The sequence below is a fragment of the Plecotus auritus genome (genome assembly GCF_963455305.1).
Source record: "Plecotus auritus genome assembly, chromosome: 11".
Taxonomy (NCBI): domain Eukaryota; kingdom Metazoa; phylum Chordata; class Mammalia; order Chiroptera; family Vespertilionidae; genus Plecotus; species Plecotus auritus.
The window spans coordinates 1,869,864-1,880,240 of NC_137777.1; positions in this window are offsets into that span (position 1 = coordinate 1,869,864).

A 10,377-nucleotide genomic window follows, 5' to 3' on the forward strand; every position below is an offset into this window, starting at 1 on the left:
CCATCCGCTCCGATCTGGGGAACGAAGGCTGTGCCTTTCCGTGAGAAACCCCGCGTCGTCGGACAGGAGGACACAGGCTGCGGCTCAGCGCGGACTTCGCCAGGGAGATGCTCGCTGTGAGTGTCCCCGCCCGGTGTGTGGGGCAGACATAGGCGAACATAGGTCCCTCTCAGACGTGAACAGGGAGGCGTCCCCGGGCCCAGGCTCGGAGGACCACCGTCCGGGGCTGCGCGCTCACCTGGCACCCAGTGCGGACCAGGTCTTCCCCTCACCGCGGGGCGGGCTGAGTCCTGGCCCCGGAGACCCAGCTCACCCAGGGCCGTGTGGACAGTCAGGTCTCGTGGGGAAGGGCAGGAAGGCTGCAGATCAACTGACGCGAACACGGGTTAATGGCACAGGCTGTGCCCAGTGTAACCCCAGGGTCTTTAAAGGTGGCAGGGGAGCCCTCACCGGTGTGGCTCAGTGGATGGAGCGTCAGCCTGCGGACTGAAGGGTCCCGGGTTCGATTCCGGTCAAGGGCATGTACCTTGCTTGCGGGCACATCCCCAGGTGGGGGTGTGCAGGAGGCAGCTGATCGATGTTTCTCTCTCATCGATGTTTCTAACTCTCTATCCCTCTCTCTTCCTCTCTGTAAAAAAATCAATAAAATATATATTTTTTTAAAAAGTGGCCGGGGAGTTAGAGAGTCAGATTCTGGAAGACAGAAAGCAGGTGTTTGCGGGGGGCGAAGGGGAGGAAGACCGGGAGTCGCCGTTCAGTAACTAGAGCTCCCCTTTGCCAGATGGAAGTGCTCCGGAGACGGACGGGGCGGCTGCACAGCAGCGGGAACGCTCTTCTTTTCTTTAAATACGTGTTTATTGATGTCAGAGAGGAAGGCAGAGAGACAGACACGTTCACGATGAGCGAGAACCACTGACCAGCCCCCCCCCCATGCCCCCCACTGGGGCTCGAGCCCACAGCCCGGGCCTGTGCCCTGACCAGGAATCACACCCACAGCCTCCCCGTTCCAGCCACTGAGCCACACCGGCCGGGTGTTAATGTTCTTAACACCACTGAACTGCACGCTTGGGAGTAGTTACACCTTAAAAATGGCTGAGTCGTGCATTTTACAAAGTTTGACGTTTTTTTATGTGAATGCCTCTCAAGTTTAAAAAGAGGCGTGAGACAAAACCGCCCCTTGTCCTGCCTCTGGATGGACAGGTACGTGTGAGGCCTGGGGCTGCCGCAACCCCCTTGGGGCCGTGAGGAGCAACGGACACAGAGACAGCCACGGGCAACGACGGGGTCCCGGGCCCGGGCACCGGTGCGCCCCTGAAAGGACTGGCCTGCCCTGACCTCCTGTCCGGGTCGCAGTCGGTGCCCGGATGTCTGGGTGCTTCCGTCCTGCAGCCGAGAGCACGGCCCGGAGCATCACCTTGCTGCGCCCCGGCTGCCTCTCCTCCCGGGCACAGCCTTCTCCACGGCCCTGGGCGCCCTCGCTGCCTCCCTGGTTGTCCTTGCTGGCCCCTCCCTGAGCCCCTGTGCGGACTCCCTGCAGCCCGGCCCGGCATCGGAGCGGCCAGGCGCCCCCACGCCCTTCCAGGGGCCAGGCCCGGGCCGGACGCATTCCCCCCTCGCAGAGCCCAGCGCAGGCCCCGGCCCTTCCCGGCCCCGGAGTTGCTTACTGAGTCCACCTTACTGAGTCCACGAGGAGGGAAGGGCTGAGTCACGTGCTGCCATGAGATGGGTCAGCCTGTGAGCAGTGGGAAGAAGCTGGAGACGTGTGGAGCACCTACTATGTGCTGCCTCTCTCACAGTAGGCTCTTTTCAGGTCTAACGCGTTTAACCTGCACAGATGGCCCTCAGGTGAGTACCACGGCTCCATTTGGCAGACGAAGGGGGAGGCTGTGCCAGGGGAAGCCGCGTCCCAAGGAGGTGACGCCACTGGGCAGACAAGCGGGGTGCAGACGCAGGTCCCCCAGCTCTGAGCTCTGAGACATCGTCGCAGTAACAGCAACCCGGGAGGTCAGCACCGCACGGCCCCCCCTCCCCCCAGCTCCCCGTGGTGGGCGTTGGGAGCTGCCGCCCGCAAGGATGGGGCTGGGCCTGGAGCTGCCTGCACTGGAAGGCTTCTCCCGGGAGGGAGGGAGGGAGGGACGGGAGGGGGGGATGCACTGTGGTGTGAAGCCCCCCGTTGGCGGCGATTCATCCCGGCAGCAATAGCGGGGAGTACAGCTGCATCCACTCTGTCCCTCTCTGTCCATCGGGAGGAGAGGCGGGTCCCCTCGGCCTGAGTCACTCACCCCGCGGGCTCCGCTCCGGCCCAGGTCCCGCCCGGTCCCCCGCAGGAACGCGGCGGCTGGCGGAGGCCTGGGAAGGCCGAGCTGACTTGGCCGGTCCCCCGCAGGAACGCGGCGGCTGGCGGAGGCCTGGGAAGGCCGAGCTGACTTGGCCGTGGGCCCAGCTAAAGCGCTGGGAGTGAGTGTACTTGTTAAAAAAGAAACGCCAAGACCTGACCCACTTTTTCCTGCCGCTCTGCTCAGACACGGCCCTCTGAAAGGAGATTTATTTCCAGGACACGCTGTTCCCGGCCCCAGTACCCACCTCGGCGGGAAGGGGCATGTACAAGAGCTCGCAGGGCTGGAGGCCAGCAGCTGCTAATGGAACAAAAGTTCTGCTGGGCTTTTTCTTTCTTTTTTCTTAAAAAAAAGTTTTTATTGAGCTCAGAGAGGAAGAGTGAGAGAGAGAGAGAAAGAGAGAGAGAGAGAGAGAGAGAGAGAGAGAGAGAGAAACATCAACGATGAGAGAGACTCATTGATCAGCTGCCTCCTACAACCTACCCTGGCAACGAACCATGATCTCCTGGTTCATAGGTTGACGCTTAACCACTGAGCCACACTGGCCGGGCCCTGAATACCTATATTAACCAATCTGTTAAAAATGAAAATTCCTGAGTCCATAGGCTCTAAAATCAGAATTTGTCTTCTTCTTCGTTGATTTATCAATGAAGATACTGGTGGTACACAATTGGCCAACATATGATACATATATTAAATTTTGATAAGCATTACGTTAACATAAAGGTAAATGTTATTAGAAATAAATCTCTTCATGAAGTAAATATTTAAACGTTATTTTTATGGATCTAAAAATATTTATTTTTTTGCTTGAAAGAGAGAGATTGGGCACCAATACTATTTCTCTAGTTTTAGGTTTGTTTGTTTTTTAAAATATGTTTTTATTGATTTTTTAGGGAGAGGAAGGGAGAAGGAGTGAGTGAAACGTTGATGAGAGAGAGAAACGTCCACCAGCTGCCTCCTGCACTCTCCCTATTGGGGAGCGAACCCCGCAACCTGGGACCAAGAATTTTGAACCGGTGACCTCTTGGTGCACGGGACAACGCCCAACCAATTGAGCCACACTGCCCGGGGCCCCAGTTCTAGGTTTTGTGTGTAAGAGCTGAGAACCGTGTTCACGTCAATGAGATGGGAAGAGAAGAGGCGGTGCTACGGCAGGTGTCTCTCAAGTCTCAGAACGCCCAGCAGACGATCAGAGGCTGGTACAGGTCCCAACGGAGTGAGTCATCAACCAACAACTCAGCAGGTCTTCCTTCAGTGTTATGGAGAGAAAAGAACTGAAATGAGTTAATTCGGAAAATGATTTATTGCCCAGCCTTTGACTCATTCATGCTTTTAGTGTCAGGGTAGGACACCAGTTCAGCCTTTGTGGACAGAGCTGGCCGAGGATGCACAGTGCACTGTTAGTCTTTGCGGAGAGGCCCCATTTTACCCAGTGTGCTCAGAGGAAGCTGGGAAAATAAAAATACTGCTTATTCCACTTACTTTCGGCCAAGTTCACAAACTACAGTCTCCAACAATATCTTGAGAAACGTTAATGGAAGTAATTGTTTATGAGCCTGAATAATGGTAGTGAAAATGTTGTAAAGTAACATGTTTACATGTATTTTTTTTTTTTAAAGCAAAGTGAGCCTGGTCCCTGTGGCTCAGTGTTTGAGCGTCGACCTACGAACCAGGAGGTCACAGTTTGATTCCCTGTCAGGGCACAGGCCTGGGTTTCGGGTTTGGGGCTCAATTCCCAGTAGGGGGTGTGCAGGAGGCAGCCAATCAATGATTCTGTCTCAACATTGATGATTTTATCCCTCTCTTCCTCTTCCTTCCTTCCTCTGAAATCAATAAAAACATATTTAAAAAAAAAAGATACACCAGCCCTAACCGGTTCGGCTTAGTGGATAAAGCGTCGGCCTGCGGACTGAGGGGTCCCAGGTTCGATTCCAGCCAAGGGCACATGCCCAGGTTGTGGGCTCGATCCCCAGTGGGGCGTGTGCAGGAGGCAGCCTATCAGTGATTCTCTCTCATCACTGATGTTTCTATCTCTCCCTCTCCCTTCCTCTCTGAAATCAATAAAGAGATACATTAAAAAAAAAGACACACCAAATGTATAAAGAATAATACAAATTTGAATTATAACAACTTGATATGTAATATACAACATATTTCCAATTGGGTTACATATGATTTTATATGTAACATAAAATGTATGAAGTAATTATCTGATGAGGGCATGGGACAGGGGGTAGGGGAGGCTTGGAAAGGTCAATGGGGGAAAAAAGGAAATATATGTACTACTATGTGTAATACTTTAAACAATAAAATAAAATTTAAAAGAAAGTAATTATATGAATTCTCAAACCACCCAGTTCAAGAATTAAACCACTGCCAATTCAGTTAAATCTTTATTGTGAATTCCTTCCTAGCTTCAGTCTACTTTGGATTTTTCCAGAACTGACTGATCCAGACGCCTCTGACCAAGCCACCAAATCCAAGGTTTTGGACACAATTTGAGGCAATTAGATCCTAATTTAGGCCAGACTCGTTTTTTTTTTTTTTCTAGAGTAGCTACTTAGCTTGTTCTGACATCTGGTGGTTATACTGGGAATTGCAGCTACTCATATACCCTCAGGATTACTCTTGTTTTGAATTATTTTATTTAAACTTTATTTTGAAATGTAAAATCCGATTTCCTTAAATTGGACATGTTATAACTTATCTTTACAAGATTTATGGTTCTACAAGTGACTACCTTGCATAGGTAAGAACTCTTAAGTATTAGTTGCTCACATTTATGGTTTTTAGTCTTTTTGATATAGTATCTTGGGGTGTGTGTATTTTTCCTTTGTTAATTCAAATAAATGACAGGCATGGAGGTAGAAGCTAACAGGAAAAGAATAATCTGGATGGGAAATTAATCTAGTGCTTCAGATTATACTCTATGAAACAGGAAACCTCTTTATTAATCTACAAAGGAAGGAAACCTAACATAATAAATAGTGTCTACTGCCCACCTATTTTCTGCTGGACAAAACATTTTATTCCCCCCAAAATGTCATAGTGTATGGTGTATTGTTTGAAACATAAATAGTAAATGACAGTCATTACCATGCTGTTTGGTAATCATTCTTGAGATATCAGTGGATGTTAAGTTCATTGGTGAACGTGTGATGGATGGAGGCTAGGCTATTTATGCAATCTCAAAGTAGCTTAAAAAAATCCACAGTTACGTATTGATTACAATGGGGAAAACAGTAACTTTACGGTGGAGAAACTCCGCTGACTGCACATTAGCAAAGTGATCAAAGTTAACATGACGAACAATGGCACAAACCAACACCGTGTGCCTCCTGAGATAATGCACTGAGGACTCACAGCACTTCCAAGGTGTTTTCCAAAAATCACATAACCTGAACTAATCGTGAGCACGTGCTAGGCAAACTCCAATTGAGGAAGGTTCTACGAAATAGCTGACCTGTATTCTTCCAACATGTTCAAGTCATGAAAGACAAAAGGAAGACCGAGAAATTGTTCCAAAAAAATAAAAGGATACAATAAAAAGATCACACCTGAGAAAATAGGTGCTATAAAGTACATAACTGAGCCCTAGCTGGTTTGGCTCAGTGGATAGAGCGTCAGCCTGTGGACTGAAGGGTCCCAGGTTCGATTCTGGTCAAGGGCACATGCCTGGGTTGTGGGCTCGATCCCCAGGAGGCAGCCAATCAATGATTCTCTCTCATCATGAATGTTTCTATCTCTCTCCCTCTCCCTTCCTCTCTGAAATCAATAAAAATATATATTTAAAAAAAGTACATAACTGGGATATCTATCGACTGGTAAAACAAATGAAACAAAAAGTGTAAATAGTCGGTGGGTATGGGTAAAGGGCATATGGGAATTCTTTTTACAATTCGTGCCAGTTTTCTGTTTGAAATTATATACATAAAAAAAGTTAGACCAAAAAAGTGTTTCCAAAAGTAACAAGCTCTTTGAGGACAAAGAACTGGTCTCTTAAAAAAATGACTTATTTTTCCTTATGATAGCAATGTATGTGTTTTAAAGAAAAAACAAACAAACAAAAAAAAAACACAACAACGGCCGAAACCGGTTTGGCTCAGTGGATAGAGCATCGGCCTGCGGACTGAAGGGTCCCAGGTTCGATTCCGGTCAAGGGCATGTACCTGGGTTGCGGGCACATCCCCAGTAGGGGGCGTGCAGGAGGCAGCTGATCGATGTCTCTCTCTCATCGATGTTTCTAACTCTCTATCCCTCTCTCTTCCTCTCTGTTAAAAATCAATAAAATATATTAAAAAAACAACAACAAACAAACCAGGAAATATTTAGTAAAAAGAAGACAGACCATCCATCACCCACACTTCTGTCCCAGAACAACAGCTGCCTGGGACCATGGGACGGAACCACGTGCCACTTCGGCACAATGTCATGGAGCAGGCATGTGTTCGTGGGGCAGTCCGGACCGAAGGAACGATGTGGAAAAGACGAGGAAGCATGGCTTAGGGCAGTGGTCGGCAGACTCGTTAGTCAACAGAGCCAAGTATCAACAGGACGATTGAGATTTCTTTGGAGAGCCAAATTTTTTAAACTTAAACTTCTTCTAACGCCACTTCTTCAACATAGACTTGCCCAGGCCGTGGTATTTTGTGGAAGAGCCACACTCAAGGGGCCAAAGAGCTGCATGTGGCTCGCGAGCCGCAGTTTGCCGACCATGGGCTTAGGGGAAGGTGAGAAAAGAGCAGTGGGTGTGCTTTGAGATCAGGAAGCAATGGACCAGGTAAGGAGAGGGAAGTACTTCCATAGAGAGAGGCGGGGGGTGGGGGAAACAGGGGTCTGGATGGGGTGATCTGCGCAGGTCCAACCCCCCCTACCCTCCCCCCCTCCACCGTGTCCGGGACCACAATGCCTGGCGCGCGGCCGGAGCCTGACACTCATTTCTGGGCTGAGTAACGGAACGCACACCCGCAGGCCCTGGTCCCCGCCCACCGGGGCGGGGTCTACAGCGACTCCACCGAGGGCGCGCGCAGCTCTCCACCTCCCCGCGCCAGCGACCTCGGGGCTGCTGACGCACTTGGGACGCAGGCCGGAGGCTCGGTTTCCAGGGCGACAAACAAGGGGCCTTGTCCTTCCGCTCCCTCCCGTGCGTCACTTCCGGTCTCTGGCGGCTGGTCGCACCCTGCCTGTGGAAAGGTTCCGATTGGAGCCGTCTGCCCTCGGCTTGCTGGGCGTCGTCGTGGGGATGACGTTACCAAAACGAGTCTTAGTTCTGCGGGAGGAGTTGGCGGGGGAGGCAGGTGGAGCTCAGCTCTCTCTACCAAGCAATCACGTTCAAATCCGGCCCTGGCGCCGCGGGAAAAGGACGCCTCGCCGACGCCAGCCCTGGAGCATGCGCGCTCTCACCGAGGCCGTCTCCGGAATCCAATGTCCGGGATTTCCGCGCAGCTGGAGGGAATGCAGAGGGGCGGGGCATAGGGGGCGGGGCATAGGGGGCGGGGCGGGCGAGCGAGGGCGTGGATTGGCCAGGTGGAAGCCCAGCTTGTGGAGCCGCGGTAAGACCCCTGAGGCGGGCTCAGAAGTTTCATTCATTCCTTCATTCACGGGATGGGTTGGTTCGCTCTCCTTTCGCAGCGATCCCGCTGTGTCCGGGTTTGTGCCGGGCGCTGGGACCCAGAGTGAGTCGGACTCCAGGAATGCACAGGCTGGCTGACACTGCGGTATCTCCTCCTCTCTTCCGGTGCGACCTCGTCGCCTCTTTCCCACTCAAGTCTGGCGTGATGGGGTTCCCGCTCAGGGAGGACCTTCCCCCGAAAGCTCCCCATCTCCGAAAGCAGCAGCTGAACACTGGGAGGCCCGAGGCGGAACCCTGGCCAGGCGCTCAGTGCCGGAGCCACTCCCATCACTTTCCGTTCATGTCTGAAGGAAGAAGAGAGTCATTTTGCGAGGTTTAAAATGAGCTTTCGCGCCTGGCTTGGGGTGACTCCCAGCCTTGTCCCTCATGAGCTGCGGGGGGGTGGGGGGTGGGGGGGGCGGGGCAGGCTCTGGTTGTCCAGCTCCGGCTGAGACTCGAGTCTGAGTTATTACAAGATGAAGGATTGAGTGAACCAGAACCAAACTTTTGGCTCCACATCTAAGGCACCTTCTCCGATCAACTATTAGTAATAACATGGACTTGTAACTACCCATTGTCTGGTTATTTCCCAATTATTCCACACTTGGGAAGGGAAACAAGTGTAAGTCCCCTTACATTAGAACTGGAACAACCTACCTTTCGGCGTCATTGTGAGGGTGGGATGAGCAATTCGTGCCAAACACATTGCACATGACCTGCCAGCTAAAGGGTAGCCACCCGCCCTAACCGGTGTGGCTCCGTGGATAAAGTGTCAGCCTGCGGACTGAAGGGTCCCGGGTTCGATTCCGGTCAAGGGCATGTACCTTGGTTGTGGGCACATCCCCAGTAGGGGGTGTGCAAGAGGCAGCTGATGGATGTTTCTCTCCCATTGATGTTTCTAATTCTCTATCCCTCTCCCTTCCTCTCTGTGAAAAATGAATAAAATATATTTAAAAAAAATAAATAAAGGGTAGCCACCCTGATTGTATCATTTTGAGGGAGTGGATGTGAAAGAACTGCTCATGCGCCTGGTTCTTAGGGGTGCCGAATACGTGGAGTTAATGAATGGCTCTCTGCTCTTGGCTTGGGAGCTAGGAGGCCAGGGGAGACTTGGCACCAAGTGGACTACATGGCCGAGGAGAGCCAGCCCTAGGACGTGGAAAGGAGGAAGGAAGCCTTTATAATCCTCCTGACAGATCCCGCAGGCTGATGGGTTTCCCCAGTGTCAGGTGATCATGTCACCCAACCAGACCTCTTTAGCCAGGACAACAGCCATACACCGGGACTGTCCCAGGCAAATCAAGATATATGATCATCCTATCCCACAGCTGGTGGCGGAGTTGAGACGGAACTTGGATCTGCCGCTCTCTGTCTCCAAGGCCTTTCCCATACTTGATTTTGTTTAACCCCAAGAACAGCCGTGTGAAGGGATGACTCCCACGGTGAGAGGTGGACGGGTGCCCCCAACCGGTGCTGCCGACTCGGCTCAGGGACGGTGTTCAGCTCTGGGCGCTGGCCCTCCACTCTGAGGCTCAGGGCTGGCTGTTTCAGGGAAGCAGACTCGGTCTCATTTCACGGGCGAGCCTTCTCACAGGACCCGTGCCACGCCGCTGTCCCTCTCCGGGAGGACATGTGCAGAGGGGCTCCTGGTGTGGGTGTGAGGGGTTAGACCCGATGATGTTAGGGGCTCCTTCCCTACTTTACGTGTGTGTCTTCAAACTCCTTGAGAGCAGGTTTGGTGTCTTTGAATCCTCTACATTCAGGGAATGTGAAAGCTACCATAGGAACACAACCCCAGGAGCAAAGCCGGCCCTGGGACTGGGCTGGACACCCTCGTTCGCTGGCTGGGGGGCCGTGGCGAGCCCTTACATTTTCTGAGCTTCGTTTTCTCACTGGTAAAATGCAGGTTAGTCTCCTCCCTCCCTCCCCCACAGATTGGCTGGAACAATAAAGTAAATTAGTATAAGTGAGTGCATTGTAATCAGAGACGCACTGTACAAATAGCCATGTTTCCTTTGCCGGCTTTCAATCTTGTCTCCAAATTGCTTGTCTTATCCATTTACAGAAAGAATAAGTGTGGAGAGCGGCTAGTGTTTGGACAGGTTCAAGCCTCGGACTAACGAGAGGACATGATCCTCGCGTGGCAAAGCCACATGCAAGTCCCAGCACAATTATAGCCAAAGGCTATAGTTATAAGCTTGACCTTGTGGTCCGAACCTGTGCTCCCAGGAGGCTGAGTGATATGGGCTTAATAGAGTTCAGGTGCATGTAACTGAGTAAGATTCGAAACCCGCGAGAACATTGTAAACATCTTGACCACGCCCTTACTTTGCCTCGTGGAATCGGGCTGTAAAATAAAGACTCGGCTTGCAGGCTATGGCGCTGTCTCTCCATCAGAGAGCAGCGTCCCACCTAGCCCCAGCTTTA